Genomic DNA, 16,280 nt, shown 5'->3' on the forward strand with positions numbered 1-16,280 from the left:
TCCGTGTGCCACAGCTTAGGCCTGGGCCTAGTGGGGCCTGTTCTTGACTTCTCACACCTCATCCTAGCAAGTGCTGCCACTTTCGTCCCCCTGACATCTGAGAATTCATTTTGGCACAGTTCCAGGTTCTACCTTCAGGTCCCTGGGTCTGCCCCTGCTTAGGCCTGGCCCAAGTCCTATCTCTTTTGGGTGGCCACAGCTGCCTCATCTTGGTCTCTTTGTCCCCATCCTGCTCCCCTCACCCCTCCTCCAGCAAGGCAGAGGCCTGGAGGCCACCCTGCTGAAGGCCCCACCTGCCTCTTCCTTGCCCTGCAGGTGGCTCCCGCTTGGTGCTCAGGAGTCAGCCCAGCTGTTGCCTCCTCCCGGGAGCTCCAACCTGGGTAGCGGAGTTGGGTGTTTTCCTGGGTTCCCACATACATACCCTGGGTTCCTCCTTTCACAAGTGGTAAGCTTTTTCATGCTGGCAGCCTCTGGCAAAGCTGAAGCTGAGTTAGGGAAGGAGCCAGGTGAAGGATGGAGGCAGAGAACCAAGGCAGGGGAATGCCTCATTTGGCTTTTCAACTCCAGGAACAGAATGCTAACACCCCAACTTGTTCTAAAGAGTACTTGGGGTGTCCTCCCGGGAAAAGCTATCTGTAGAAGGACCTTAAGGGCAGCGGTAAGAACATCCAGGTTAAGGAGTAGTGTTAAAGAAGAGCTCGATGCTGCAAGGCTGCACTCAAGCTCCTAGCCTCGCTAGGGACCGGAGTCAATCTCCCATGAAGTGCAATGGATGGAGGCACAGCCAAGCACAGCCCCGTCTCTATCTCTGCATGCCCAGGCAGAGAGGTGCAGTCTCAGTCACATCCATCTTGGTGTCCATGAGATCACTACCATTGCTGTGGGGCTCACACTTGCTACCCAAGACTTGTGGAAACTGCTTCTTCACATCCAGAGGGGAAAGCCAGTGGGGGCTTCACCCACAGCCACGATCAATGATCAATAAGGTGTATGTCTCACGAGGCTCCTTCTCCTAGACTTTCTTTTCTTCCTATTCCTTTATGCTGCTGGATACAGAAGTTTGGAGTTTACTATGGGCCCCCAAACTGTTATAGTTTTACTATTATTTTTTAAAAGTGTGTGTGTGTGTGTGTGTGTGTGTGTGTGTGTGTGTGTGTGTGTGTATGATGTATGTGAGTGCAGGTGCCCAAGGAGGCAACAGGCATTGGACCCCCTCTGGAGCTGGAGTTACAGGTGATTATGAGCTGCCCAGTGTGAGAACTGGGAACCAAACTCAGATCCTCTTCCAGATCAGTTTGTGCTCCTATCTGCAGAAGCATCTCTCCAGCCCCGTTATGCGCAGTTTTAACTGTATGCATACAGTACAGAAAAACAGTGTTTTAATATCTATAAGTAAAAAACATACTTTAAAACTGAAGTGACACACGATTTTACAGGGAAAATATATGATGTCTTTCATTTCCGGGGATACCTGCTGACGCTTCTTCTGTTCAGCAAGGCCAGCACGTTTATTTACTGTGCTGCCCCCTGGTGGGAGAGTGCTCCACTGCAGCCTGCTGTCACGGAGCACCTTAGCATCTTCAACCCCACCTGTCACCTACAAGGAACAGCATGGAAGGGACAGTTTCCTGCTGGGTTACTTCCTGATTCTGAGGTCTTGGTGCCCTAGCCTGTGACTATTGTGTGATTAGGCTCAGAATCGGGAAGGAACTGCCTTAGTCTTTTCTAGTCTCCTGGCTGGTTACCTAGTTACCTGACTCCCAGTTCCCCATTTCTAGTGGTACCCCACCCAACACACAGCTGACTCAACAGTGAGCCAACTCCATGTCTAGCTCAAATGGTTCTGGATGGTTACAGGATGAGCCCCAGGCCGTGAAGACAGCACTAGACCACATCAGCCATCCCCAGAGTCTCCTAGATACAAAGGATTCTACTCAGGAGGGCGGAGGACCCAAGCCTGGCAACTAGGAGGCCAGCTAGTTGAGGAAAAGTGTCTCTTACCCTCAAGATGATTTCAATGATGCCCCTCCTGGTCAGGATATTTTAGAAGTAGGTGCATACCTGTGACAGTCATGGCCATGGTTATCCCCTCATGGGAAGTCAACCTGTGAAGGAAGTCACATTCAGGGCAGCTTGGAAGAGTGAGCCCAGAGCCCCTGGATCAAGCCAGTCCTGAGATCTACTTCTGAACTTCTAGGTCCAGAGCCAATAGAAACCTTTCTGTTTGAGCCACGTAGACTTGAGCTTTGCTTGTTGCAAGCTCCCTCCCTGAGCTCCCAGATGACCAGGTTTGTATTCCACTGGAATGAATAAATTCCAGCAAGCTTAAGCATCCTTGGTGTGGCCTCCCTCCAATGGCCTGAGGTTTCGATTGCTTCTGCCTAAGTGTGGAACATCCCAGGGTCCCCACCTCTTGCTTGTTCCCTCTTCTGACAGACATACTCAGGGAAGTCCTGGGCCTCTCGATGGCCTGACCCCTCTCTAGAGCTAGAAGGAAAGATGAAAAGCCCTGCTTCAGGAGGGATTCAGAGGGAGCAAAAGACAGCAAGTGCCAGACAGCATTCCCAGCACCCCACTACCAAGAGAGAGAAGGAGGACACCCACAGGAGGATAGTCCCCAGACTCCAGTTTCTCACCCCACAGGACTTTTTTAAAACCCACTGAGCCCCGACAGTCTTCCCTTCATTGCTAATATTATCCATGCAGGCACGGGAGGAAGGGGCCTCAGAGTAGACTCCTGTTTTGCAGCAAAGAAGGTATGACTTTTTGTCCCAGACCAGGGCATCCGTTGATCCTTCCATCTACCCCATCTCTGGGACGCTGTGGCTATTAGGAGGACACATCGGCCAGGCAGTGGTGGAGCATCTCTTTAAACCCAGCTCTCCAGCACTCTGTGAAAGGGTATGCGCGCTGGTGGCTAGTGCTGGATATCTTGCGGCAGCCAAGGTATGGCTGGTGGCGGAGAGTCACGAGCCATGGTACCTTTTAGAGCTTTATTAGGAGAAGGAGAGAGAGAGAGAGAGAGAGAGAGAGAGAGAGAGAGAGAGAGAGAGAGAGAGAGCACCAGAGAGACACAGAGACCGAGAGGGCACTCAGAGAGAGAGTGCAGAGAGGGGGTGTGGGGGTACACATCCGGCTTTTAGGCTGGGACACAGTCGCCCGCTGATGACGCTGATGACGTATGAAGGCGCCAGATGAGACCCCTTACACTCTGCCTCCAGGAAGAGGCAGGAGGATCTCTGAGTTCAAGGCCAGCCTGTTCTACAGAGTCAGTTCCAGGACAGCCAGAGAAACCCTATCTTGAAAAACAAAACAAAAAGAATCCTGCTGTTAGATCCTTTTGCTTTCCTTTTATTTATTTATGTGTTTGTTTGTTTCAAACACACATGTGAGCGTGCACATGGGCGAAGAGGTCAGAGGACAACTTGAAGGAATCAGTTCTCTCAGTCGCCAGGCTTGGCAGCACCTGCCTTTACTCACTGAGCCATCTCACAGGCCCCTCCTGCTGCTAGATTCTTGCTCTCTCCTTCTAAGCCCAACCCTGGCGGGGGGGGGGGGGGGGATGAGAAACCGGGGTGGGGGCACATGGGGCTGTGTCTCTGGCTGATAAGTCTCACCTCTCGGAGAGCAAGCTAGGAGCTTCCTTGCAAGAAGAGATAGGCAGACACTAGAGGGCGCTGCAACTTGAGTCTTAATCAAGGTCAATGGCCCACCAGTTGTCTGTGCAACCGGTCCTAGTGTGGAACTCCCAGGGTCCTGATATCCCATCTGAGCCTCACTCTGCACCTCATTAAAATGGGGCATGTCCCCTGCACCTGGCAAGCCAGCTATGAGATATGCACGAGCAGGTGCTGAGGGAACAGCTTCCAGCACCCGTGAATGGCAGACTAAAGCCTCCATTCCCATGCCAGGATGAAGGGGAAGTAAGTGGAATCCTTGCATACGCCCCACCTGTTCCTATTCTGAACATGGCACAGGGCGCTGCACAGGGCAGGTCCCGGCAACATCACAAATGGCCCAGTCCCTAGGCCATGGCTGCTATCTAAACCTAACCAGCTTGACCACAGTCCATTGAGCCCTAGGATTCATGAGGGTCTGTTGGAGAGGGCGGTGGGTGGATTTTATTGTTGCAGGGATAGCTGAATGGTGATGCCGTTTAAAACAGAGAACTGAAAGGCTGGGTGCTGTGCCACACATCTGTAGTCAATGTGAAAGTTTAGGAGGCAGAGACAGGAGGCTTCCTTGAGTCTAGGAGTTCAAAGCTAGTGTGGGCCACAGACTGATACTCTGCCTTTAAAAGGGAGAAATGTAAAAGCTCTTTCAAGAAAACAGAACAGGGGGCTGGAGAGATGGCTCAGAGGTTAAGAGCACTGACTGCTCTTCCAGAGGTCTTGAGTTCAATTCCCAGCAACCACATGGTGGCTCATAGACATCTGTAATGAGATCTGATGCCCTCTTCTGTCATGCAGTCAAACATGCAGACAGAACACTGTATACATAATAAATAAATAAATCTTTAAAAAAAGAAATAAAGGAGCTGGAGAAGTGGCTCAGGGGTTAGGAGCACTGGCTGTTCTTCCAGAGGACCTGAGTTCAATTCCCAGCACCCACATGACAGCTCACAACTGTCTGTAACTCCCGTTACAGGAGATCTGACACCTTCACACTAATGCACATAAAATAAAATGAAGTAAGTTCTTTTTAGAAAGAAAGAAAGAAAGAAAGAAAGAAAGAAAGAAAGAAAGAAAGAAAACAAAACAGAACCTGGCATGCACATTCTTACTCTTAGAACTTGGGAGGCTGAGGCCAGGTCTACTGGTTTATGCAGTGAGTTCGAGACCAGCCAGGGCTACGCAGCCTGTCTCAACAAAGCAGAAGAGAGAGGGTTCTCTGTATGCTGGATTCTGGAGTTCCATGTGCTGCTTATAACCCACCACTGACCCTGCACCTTATGCCCTTTGCACAGATGAACAAATTGCAGGCTCAAGGGAGGGAACTTCCAGGGTCACGTGACTGTGAGAGAGAGCACGGGGATCCGACAGCCAGGTCTACCATGCTCTGCAGGTACACAGTAAAAAAAAGTTTCTCTGCCAGACCATTCTAGATTCTGGAATGTTCTAAACAGCAATCCCTTTTGCCAAAGCTGTGGCCTGCCCACCCACTTTGCAGGGTCTCTGCTTGCCCGGTCCTGCTTCCTTCCAAGAAACTTCTCTTACAGCTTCTTAAACAGGACACTCAGCTTCAGATCCAGTAGTGACTCTGACCACTGCTGTCCAGGACAGAGGTGTCCACACAGCCCCTCAGAGCCCAAGGCCAGGAGCAGAGGCCAAGCCAGCTGACACAGGGTCTTTGAAGGGCCAGGCCTAAGGGAAGGGAGTCACCTCTCACTGCAAATTGCAATGAGCCCTGCCTCCTCTCCTGTTTCTTGCCCCACCTAGCCCGTGGCCTGGCTTCCTGGGTCACACGAGTGGTTTTATGACCTGAGAACGTCGTTGATCCCTCACAACCTACCCCCCACCCCCTCCATGGAAGGATTAGGTCTTGCAGGGCTGTTGTGGGTAAGGAAGGTAACCAGAGAGAGTTGGGGTACTGCAGGGCCTTGAGAGAAAGCTCCTTAGAGACAGGGCTTCGGCTTTCACAAGGAAGGCTGGATTGACTGATGGGTGGCGTCAGGGCAACCTAGGACACCTTGAGAAGCTAGACTGGAAAAAGCAGGCCACAGGCAGGAGACAGGAAGACAGGCCTGACCCCTCTCAGTCAGGAGTACTCAGGTTCAGGGAAGGTGAAGGTCCTGCCTGAGGTCACATAGTCCTAACTCAGTGCTGGGAACACAGGAGATGAGAACGGTTTTGGAAGAGGTGGCCTGAAGCTGGCCTCTGGCTGAGAACTCTGTTCTTGCTTCATCAAACAGCCTGTCTCCATCCTTAGACCTCTATCAAGACCACCCTGTGTGTGTGTGTGTGTGTATGTGTGTGTGTGTGTGTATACATACATACACATATACATACATACATACATATATGTATGTATGTATGTATATGTGTATGTATGTATGTATGCGTGTGTGTATGTATGTGTATGAGTGTGCACATGGGTGAAGAGGTGAGAGGACAACTTGAAGGAGTCAGTTCTCAGCAGAAAGGAACTGAACCTTGTCCCCGGTCCCTTTTCGCCTACTACCTGTTTGTCTTCCAGGTTTCCGCTGGAGAGAAGTGACAAACCAGGACAGACCCCATCCTCTGCAGACTGGGACACTGAATCTGTGTAGCGTGTCCCTCAGAGACAGCTGTTGCTCTGGCTAGAGATGAGGAAGCAGAGGTGGTTGGGGGAGGAGCTTGTGCACAGCCGTAAAGGACATGAGCTCTTGCGATCGGTAAGGCAGGCGTTTACAATACAGGCCAGGGAGAAGTCCACCTCAGGTGGGTGACATCTGAAAGTCTGTCCTCAGGAGCAGCGGGAACAATAGGGGTGTCCTAACCAGCACTTTGGGGGCAAAGACTGGACAGAGGAAAACGTGAGCTTCGCTTTACGTTTTTTGTTGTTGTTGTTTGTTTGAGACAGGGTCTCTCTACACAGCCCTGGCTGTCCTGAAACTTACTATGTAGACCAGGCTGGCCTCGAACTCACAGAAATCCACCTGCCCCTGCCTCGGCCGTTCAAGGATGTGTGCTTTATATTTTAACTTCCAGGTGTCCAATATGTTCTTTAAAGGGTAAGACATCAGCTTTGGGACATGTGCAATGGATCCATGTTTTAAACAAAGTCAGGCTTCACAGGGCCGGTCCTCATCGGCAGGTTATGTTTGAGTTGCATGCCCTGGTTCTTCCTATGGGTTCTGAGCTCAGACAAGTTAGCCTAAAGCAGGCAAGTGTGGTGTGAGGGCGCTGTCAGAAGCTCATAGCCAGAACCCCGGAGTATGAGAAGCGGCGGCTCACGGTGTGCCCCCTGTGCGGTGTCCCTCAGCGCACAGTGGCCTGGGGACAAGGTAGGGAGCACTACAGGATGCTGCCACCATCTCGAAGGCTAAGAGGGCACCTGCTCCTGTGCCAGGAGTTCCAGAGGGTTCTGGCAGAAGGGTACTTAGAGAGCTTTGGGCCCAGTCCCCCCCACGACTGTACAGAGTGAAACCTAACCTCAGAGAGGGACCTGTCACCTGCCATGGAGCTGGCAGGGAAGGTGTGGGTCTTGTAAGGGGACCAGTCAGGTCAGGGAGTCAGAACATGGAGCCTCTAAATATAAATGAGCCTCTTGGTCCTGCCCTTCGGGGTCGGGGGAGCCATGGGAGCTGGTCTGCTGCAGGGGCCCCAGCCCTATTTGGGACCTTCCAGGATGGCATGCCCTCAAAGCTCGAGCCAATCTGGGAGCCTGGAAAAGGGATGGCTTTGCAGAGCTTGTCGGTCAGGGGACACTCAAACTGAAGGCACCAGGGAGGCACCCAGCAGGTGTCTGGTGATGCCTTGGAGAGGTGGGGGAGCAGGTTGGACTGAGCTTTTCTAAGGCCCCAGGCCTGGCTGCTCTGCTAATGATAGTGCACTCCAGGGCCACCAGTTCATACCAGACAACTTCACTGGGGGGGGGGGGGGGATGATCTCCCCGTCACACAGGTTCTGCCATACCTGTCTGTGCTGGGAGTCAGTCAGCAGCACCCCTGCCTAGGTGATGATGGATAGGTGTGAGAGAGGTCTCTTAACATTGCACTAAAGAGCTGGAGTTGGCTAGGGTTGGCAGAATCCTAGGGCCGGGAGCGGCGTCGGAACCACGGGCATGCATACAAAGAGTACAGCAGAGAGGAAGGCAAGGCCTGGACAGAGGGACAGTGTCGGGGGCTTCTGAGAACATGATATCAGCATGGAACAGAGATCTGAGGGCAAATCTCATGTAACTCCTAAATAAAAGCAAAGAGAATTGCCACACAGCTGGAATCCCATCGGTTCATTCATCCATTTGCCCAGGTAAGAAGCCTGAGCGGCCAGCTCCTAACTGACAAGCCCTGAGCCTAGCTGGCGTCTGGTGTTTCCTGCCTCCCTGCTGAGCTGGCTCTGTCCTCCACCCCCCACACCCCGCTCCGGTCAGTACAAACAACAGTAAATAGAGAGTCAGAATCCGCAGGATGACTGATAAAAAAAAAACCCAGGGTGGGGGCTGTGCGCAAGCTCGTGCACGCCCACACGTGCACGGCGTGGGGCCAAATCTTCTGCGTTTACTAATTCATCCATTCGCCCCACGCTGGAGTTCCTTGGGTTCTTCCCTTCCAAACAGGAAGAAAGGGAAGCACAGAATGGTTGAGAAACATTCTTGGCGTCACCCAGCCAGCCAGGAGGCAGCAGCCCCACCCTGGTGACTAGGGGGCCCTAAGGGGCAGGGTTACGGCGGCAGGAATGCTATTTAGAGCGAGGATTCACACTCCTCTGATGACAAGGATCTTTTCAGCAAGTCTTAAAAAGAACCCAAATTTGTTCCCCTCTCACGAGGCAAGTGTAGGGGCCAGGATCTAACTTTAGGGACATCCACATTTGGGAATTAGTTTCACTGAACACCACCTGGGAGATGTGCCCATCTTTGTTGCTTTGTTGGCTCGACATGGGGCCTGGAGGCATACAGTAAGTGCTCAATCAGTGCTGGCTAAACTCCCTAGTCAGCTGTCTTGGCCCCAGCTTTAAACCCCAGGCATGAGAGTGACCTGAGCTGTCTGTATCCTAGCAAAGTCATTCACCTGGTAGTTGTCCCAATGCCCTGCCTCTACTCTCGGATGTGTGCCCCCCCCACCCCCGCGCAACCCCCCAAAGCCTGGGCAGAGCTCCTAAACTGCTCCTCCGCGCCCTGCAGGGGAATGCTGACCAGGAGCTGATATTCTGATGGCTGATAAGGAGGAGGAAGGTCAAACGGAGGCTGGCCCCTTCCCAGCAGGGCGGGCCCAGCCAGCTGATGACTCAGGTTGTCTGATTGGAGCCCAGTGGCCTGGGCAGGGCCTGCTCTGCTGCCTCCTGAGGACTAAGACCGTGATCCAGTGCAGGTGAGGGACCTGGAGGCCCCCTAGCCACCCACCCTGTCCCTGGCAGCGTCTCCTCTCCTGGCAGGGTAAGTTCTAGACATTTCTGCTGGGTCTGCCCCAGGAGGGGCCTACAGTCTGCTCACCTGTGAGGACAGGTGAGGGCTAGAGAGGGTGTGCTTGGGGTGGTGAGCACTTGAACAGGTCTGATCTGGAGGAGCAGGGAGGACAGGTTTTAGGTAGTTGTGGTCAAGGAGAGGGACCCTGGTTTCCTCCAGTCTGAAAAGTGTATGGAACTGGGCCCTGTCAGGGCTGACAGACAATCTGAGGTAGAGGGTGTGGTCTCCCCGTGATCCTCAGAGCGGGACTGGGCCCGGTGCCTGTGCCTTGTGGAGCAGTGAAGTACCAGAGGCGGCTGGTGCTGGCTTCTGGCCTCAGTACCACACTTGCTGGATGAGAGTCTTTGGCACCTCCACTCCTCTGAACTTCAGTCTCCCCATCTGTCCTCTGGGGATGTACTGTTGGGTACCCAGAGCAGTGTGTGCATGTGGTCAGTGCCCACAGTTGCTACAGTATCGTACTATGCACCCTGTAGACAAGCAGGAGTCCTGGTCTGGGGTCTGGGGGCAGGCTGCTTTCAAATTTTTCCCACCTGCTGGACACCAGCACCAAAGGTCGAGGATCTTGTGCTTTGCTCCCAAACTCCCTGTTCTCAACCCAGCACAGCCCTCCCCTCCCCAGGGGCTAAAGTTCCTGCCAGTTATCAGGCACAGAGAACAGTAGTGCTGTGATCCGACATCCCCCTCCATCCCCCTCCCCTCCCAGGCCAGGACTGAAGGGTAGTCCTGCTGAGTGAGTCTGTTGGCTTCTGTTTTAAGGCTGCCCCGGGCTGTGAGTGTATGGACTTTGTACAGAAGCTGAGAAGGCCAGCTCAGGCCCTAGAGAAAAGGGTAGGTCTCCTGAGAATCTGTCCATGGATGCCATAAGCCCAGGAATGACACCACCACCCCCTCCCCCGTCCCCGGGCTGGGAGGAGTGGAGCATGTGTAGCCTGTGTGCATTTGGTAGTAGGAGCCTGGCCCCAGCAGAACTTTGTTCATGGTGAAGGGTGTGTCTCCGTCCTCTAGGAACCCAGCAGGGCTGAGACTCATAATTCCACAAATTTGGAACAAGATGCTGTTTCAAAAGCCTGCCTCAGTTTCCCTGGTGCAGGTCATGCTATAGGAGGGCTGGGGTGTGACTCTGAGCAGGTCTTTCAGCGGGATCCCATCTGCTGTGCCCATCTCTGAGCCTCAGCCATTTGCCATCCAAATATGTCTAGCCTTGTCCTCTGGCTGGGACTTATATAGACGTCAGTATTTGGAATGACAGATAAAGGCAGGACAGCGTCCTGAACAGCCCTCTGTCCCCTGCTGTTGGTGTCTTCATGCCAGGGTGGTGCAGGGATGTTAGCGTTTCTACCACCGTAATAAACACCAGGACCCAAAGCAACTTGTGGAGAGAAGGCTTCACTTCATCTTATAGCTTGTACTCCATCATGCAGGGAAGCCAAGGCAGGAACCTGGAAGCAGAAACTTGAAGCAGAGGCCATGGAGGAATGCCGCTTTACCTTTGTTTGTTTGTTTTCGAGACAGGGAGGGTCTCACTTTGTATCTCTGGTTGTCCTGAGACTCACTTTGTAGACCAGTCTGGCCTTGAACTCACAGAGATCCACCTGCCTCTGCCTCCCGAGTGCTGGGATTAAATGTGTGCACCACGACGCCTAGCCAGTTTGCTTTCTTATCCCAGGACCACCTGCCAGGACCATCCATATCAATCATGTATCAAGAAAATGGCCCACAGAAGTAGCCTACTGGCCAATCTTATGGAGGCATTTTCCCAATTGAGATTCCTTCTTCCCAGATGACCCTAACTTATGTTAGGCAAAAAAGCAACCAACACAGGGGGTTATCCACTCAGGATCTAGTGCAGGTGTTAATACAACTGGAGGCCACTCCACATTCAAATCCTGAATGTCCTATTCTGTCCCGGGATCCCCCTTTCAGTCCCCCCACCCCCACAAGGTTTCTCTGTGTTACATCCCTAGCTGTCCTGGAACTCACTCTCTAGACCAGGCTGGCTTTGAACTCACAGAGATCCGCCTGCCTCTGCCTCCCAAGCTGTGGGATTAAAGGCGTGCACTGCCACCACCACCCAGTTCCCCCTTTCAGTTTTAACAAGATCCACCATACATTTGTAACCCATTGGACTGTTTATTTGTTTGTTTTTTTCTACATGTCCTGTGGATCCCCCTGTCCTCTTGATTTGTGTGTCCATCGAGGTCCACTCCTTGTGCTGTGATGGTCAGTGTCTTCTGAGAACACCAGGGTGCCACACCCATCTCCACAATGTCATCAGATGGTTTCACTCCAAAGTCCCCTGAGCTCCCCTGTGACACCCCCTCTGCGGGCCCCATGCTCTGCATCCTGGGTACCTGGTCTCTTTTCACACGCAGAGGAGAGGAGTGTGCTCCAGTGCCCAGGTGGCATGTGGCTGCTCCTGCCTCACTTGCTGCCTGATGTGTCTCCAGAGCATACCTCGAAGGCATGCCGGAAAGCCCTGGTTCTTTATCATTGCACTTGCTATGCAGTGTGGGAAGGGGTGTGACTTATCTGACACCAGGCTATTTCCAAGGTGCTGGTGTTGTAAACAGCTGGGTTGGCACCTGTCCCCACACCAGAGGCAGCAATCTGAAAATGAGCGCCCGGAAATAAGACTGCTGGCCAAAGGTGAATGCAACTGTGATGGCAAGTGTTGGTGACCTAGTGGCACAGTGATCTTGGCTGCCTGCCAAGGATGTGGTGACAGATGTCAGTGCTGCTGATCTAACCTTGGCGGTGACAAAGGGGGTCTTGGGGTCAGACAACATCATGTCAAGTTTTTTTTTTTTTTTTGGTTTTTCGAGACAGGGTTTCTCTGCGTAGCTTTGCGCCTTTCCTGGATCTCGCGCCATAGACCAGGCTGGCCTCAAACTCACAGAGATCTGCCTGCCTCTGCCTCCCGAGTGCTGGGATTAAAGGCGTGCGCCACCACCGCCCGGCTCATGTCAAATTTTAAGGTAGTAGACAGGGATGGGACTACAGTTGCTTCAATGTAGGTGTCTGGTGAGGTCTGTTACCCGTTTAGTTTTTTGTCCCCACTGTGACCCACAGGACCACAGTCCTTCCCTCAGGGGTAAAAAGAGGACTGGGCAGTCATTGCAGATGTTTCTCATCATGGCATGGGCTTACCTCAGCCTCTCTCCTCTGTCAGGTCCGCTCAGGACTTGTCCCTCTTGAGTCTCACGTCACCCAGCACTCTGACACCCACGCAGCCTCCAGGACCCTGCTCAAGAGTCACCGAATTGGCCGGGCGGTGGTGGCGCACGCCTTTAATCCCAGCACTCGGGAGGCAGAGCCAGGCGGATCTCTGTGAGTTCGAGGCCAGCCTGGACTACCAAGTGAGTTCCAGGAAAGGCGCAAAGCTACACAGAGAAACCCTGTCTCGAAAAACCAAAAAAAAAAAAAAAAAAAAAAAAGAGTCACCGAAATGAGTCCTAAAAGCCTTCCCTAACTGCGGAGCAGAGAGAACTTGTCCCCCACTTGTCCCCCTGCCCTGTTTCACATACACGGTGGGTTTGTAAGATTGAGTGACGAGTTCCCAAGATCCTGCTTTGGTACTGACCTTGGCCCCTTGCTTTGCTGGCCGTGAGTCTGTGTGGTAAGGCTGCTCTGATCTCCTCACTGTCCTGGGGAGGCCACCATGAGCGGTGCACTTAGGAAATAACTGTTGGGTCTCTTGCAGTCGGGGAAGGGGGGGTAACATACCTTTGTGGAGTGCACTGGGTGGCAGGTCCCTGTTCTCCCCCATTTACTTACTGTCTGTGGTAGTTCAAATGTATTTGGCCCCCATAAGCTCATAGGGAGTGGCACTATTAGAAGGTGTGACCTTGTTGGAGGAAGTGTGGTCTCATTGGAGGAGGCTGGATGGATGATACATGCCTCTCTTTAATCCAGACCTTGAGGCTGGAGGGCACACCTTTTATCTGGACCACACCTTCTGTTGGAAGTGTGTCACTGTGGGGGTGGGCTTTGAGGTCTTTTTCTCAAGCTTCCATCAGTGTGAAAGTCAATTGACTTCCTGATGCCTGCAGGATGTAGCACTCTCAGCTCCAGCAGCAGGTCTGCTTGCACGATGCCATGCTCCCCTTCATGATCATAATGGACTGAACCTCTGAAACTGTAAGACAGCTTACAGCTCAATTAATATTTTCTTTATTAGAGTTGACGTGGTCATGGTGTCTTTTCACAGCAATAGAAACCCTAAGACACTGTCTTAGCAACTTTTTTATTGCTGTTAAGAGGCAAATTCCAAACAAAAGCATTTAACGAGGGCCTTGCTTACAGAATCAGAGAGTAAGTCAATGACAATCATGGCAGGGAACGTGGGGGCAAACAGGCAGGTGTGGCATTGGAGCAGTAGCTGAGAGCCTACATCCTGATCCATGGCAGGGACAGCTTGACACTGGGCTTGGTGTGGGCTTTTGAAACCTCCTACCCTGTGACATACCTCCTCCAAGGCCACACCTCCTGATCCTTCCTAAACAGTCCACCATATAAGCCTATGGCCGAGAGGTGGTGATGCACACCTTTAATCCCAGCACTTGGTAGGCAGAAGCTGGCAGATCTCCAAGTTGGAGACCAGCCTCGACTAAAGAGTTCCAGGACAGCCAGGGCTACATAGAGAAACCCTGTCTCAAACAACAACAACAAAAATCAAATATTTAAGCCTATAGAGGCCATTCTCATTCAAAGCACCACACTTAACTAGCCAGCCTTGTTCATACCAGGTTGGATTTGGATTTAGGGACATTATCTCACACCTTATATATTAGTCATATATATATATAAAGGGGATTTATTAGAATGGTTTACCATCTGTGGTTCAGCTAGTCCAACAGCGTCTGGAGGTAGTTTTCCAGTCCACGAGGCTGGATGTCTCAACTGGTCTTCAGTATATGCTAGAATCCCAAAGAAGTAGGCTCCAGTTCCAGTGACGGAATGGGCTTGCCAGGGTGAGCAAGAGCAGGCAGGCAAAGAAAGCTTCCTTCTTCCATGTCCTCTTCAGAGGCTTCCAGCAGATGGTGTGGCCCAGATTAAAGGTGGGTCTTCTCAGATTAAAAATAGATATTCCCACTTCAAATGCTTTAATTAAGAAAAAAAAAATCCCTTGCAGGTGTGCTTAGCCACTTGGGTTTCAGTTAATTCCAGATGTAGTGAGCTGACAACCAAGAACAGATACCACACATTGAGTTACCATCCACCGACGCTTCATTTTCTTGCTCAAATTGTTCTAGCTGCGTCCATTGCGACCTCTTTTAGTTAGTGCCTGTGTCCTCTTGGCATAGTCATATCACGGTGGGGACCTATTGAGCCACCATGCATTCATTCATTCATTCATTCATTCATTCATTCATCTGTCTATCTACCTATCTGCTTATCTACCCATCCATGGTTGACTGATCAGTCCATCAGTTGTACTCTCTGATCTCTTGGCACTACCAGCCACTCCATGACCATCTGTATATTTCCCACCTTCCAGGAAATGTATGCAGTCACATTTCATGAGCCACCGCTCTCTGGGCACCCCATCCAGGCCACTTTCCACCCATCTACTGCCTGCCCTGTCCCAGCCCTGGGGGTGGAGCTGTTTTGTTTGCCTTTGGTCCTATGGCTATCATTGCCACTTGACTGTGAGCTCTGGTGGGTGGTCCAGGCTATGTGGCCCAGCCACATCTCTGATGCTCAGCACTGGTCCAGCTCCTCCACTCTTGCCCCTGCTGAAATATCATGACAGTAGTGATAATGGCTTCCTTTGTGCCCCCCTCCTTCATGCCTAGCAGATACTGAGCCAGGCAGACGTGGAGGCTGAATTTGAAATAGCTACCCAGAGGACTCACCTGAGCTGTTGACTCCAGAACCTGTCCTTCCTCAAGTCACCTCTGAGGAGAGCTGTGTGTGGGGGGGTGAATAGCGGGAGATGGGTGTCTGTCTCCAGGTTGTCTTTTGTGTATGAACAGTGCTCTGCAGAGGTGAAGGGCATGCCCCTTCCCGTAGCAGATGAGAGGCGACTCCACAGTACACACCTGGGTTGGCATCAAAGCCGTGGTCCCTCTGGCCACGCCTCCATTACGTCACTCGGGAAACACCACAGCTGGGCTCCCGGGTTGTGAAGGGTGCAGGTGTGGCTGTCACCTTGGGGCTTGCTGTTCAGAGCATGCAGGGAGGGCTTGCATGCCGGCAGATGCCACTCAGCCTCTGTCTCTGCAGTGCCACACCCCATCATGATACCCCCCAGAAAGCAGGAGAGAACATAGGAGCAGAGCCTGGCTCGGGGCTCCAGGTAAGTAATCCCCTCCCATCTAGCAGTCACCAGAGCAGGACCAAGGGAGGACTGGGTACATGCGGTGTGCTTGGCTGGAGAGACCAGGAAGTGGACCTTTGGCACCCACAGCTGGCACTGGGCTCCTGACTGAAGCGAAGGCGCTTGGGGTGTGTGGCGAGGCAGGTGCACTGACAGGACTTGGGGCTTGGCTACGAGTGGAGAAATGGAAAGTGGCTGAGAGAGTAAGTGGGGCTGTGCCTCCAGAACAGCCAGTGTGGCCCCAGGGCCCTTGCCCTCACACCCCCATTAAGCCTGAGGCTGACACTGAGGGGCAGGGCTGCAGAAATCCCCACCTCAAGTCCTCCTGCCCACCTTAGAGGGCAGTGATGTGGCCTGGGAGCCTCAGTTTCCAGAAGGAGGTCTCAGCTGATACAACTCTGTTCCTCTCCAAGGTCCGCCGGGAAGTGTGTGCTTAGACTGGTTAATGTTTGCATAGGCCATGGCCAGGATCATCCCAGGGATGACTGGGCTCTAGGAAATGCCAAGAATTCCAGGCAAGGCCTGCAACCCGAGTCAGGTGCACAGGGGCTCTAGGAAGTGAGAGCCCATGGGGCTTGGGGCCTAGTATCCTGGCACCATATATGAACTGGGACAAGACTTTCCTAAACTCTCTGGGAAAGTGGCAGCTATGAAGTACACACATGGTCCCAGTCTAGAACTTTCTACTCAGTCCTCTGTGCACTCAGGATCCATAGGCCAGACTGTCCAAAGACCTGGCCCTTCCCAGCACTGAGACCTTATTCTGTGAGATCTCCACTCTTCACTGTTGAAGGATGAACTGCTGGAGTTTTTCTTGCTGCCAGTCTGGCTGGGGGCATGGCCCTGGCAT

General features: G+C 52.5%; 1 protein-coding gene across 1 annotated transcript in view; it reads left to right on the top strand.

Moving 5' to 3' along the window:
* The first annotated feature begins 8,972 nt into the window (after positions 1-8,972).
* Positions 8,973-16,280, top strand: part of Sh3tc1 (SH3 domain and tetratricopeptide repeats 1) — a 45,109-nt gene continuing 37,801 nt past the window's right edge. Inside the window, exon 1 of the mRNA XM_052736123.1 lies at positions 8,973-9,078. The gene's annotated coding sequence lies outside the window, so the exon portion shown is untranslated. The remainder of the gene's footprint in view (positions 9,079-16,280) is intronic.

This window comes from Peromyscus californicus, unplaced genomic scaffold, assembly GCF_007827085.1.
Source record: "Peromyscus californicus insignis strain IS unplaced genomic scaffold, ASM782708v3 Scaffold_13__1_contigs__length_99412109, whole genome shotgun sequence".
NCBI classification, from domain to species: domain Eukaryota; kingdom Metazoa; phylum Chordata; class Mammalia; order Rodentia; family Cricetidae; genus Peromyscus; species Peromyscus californicus.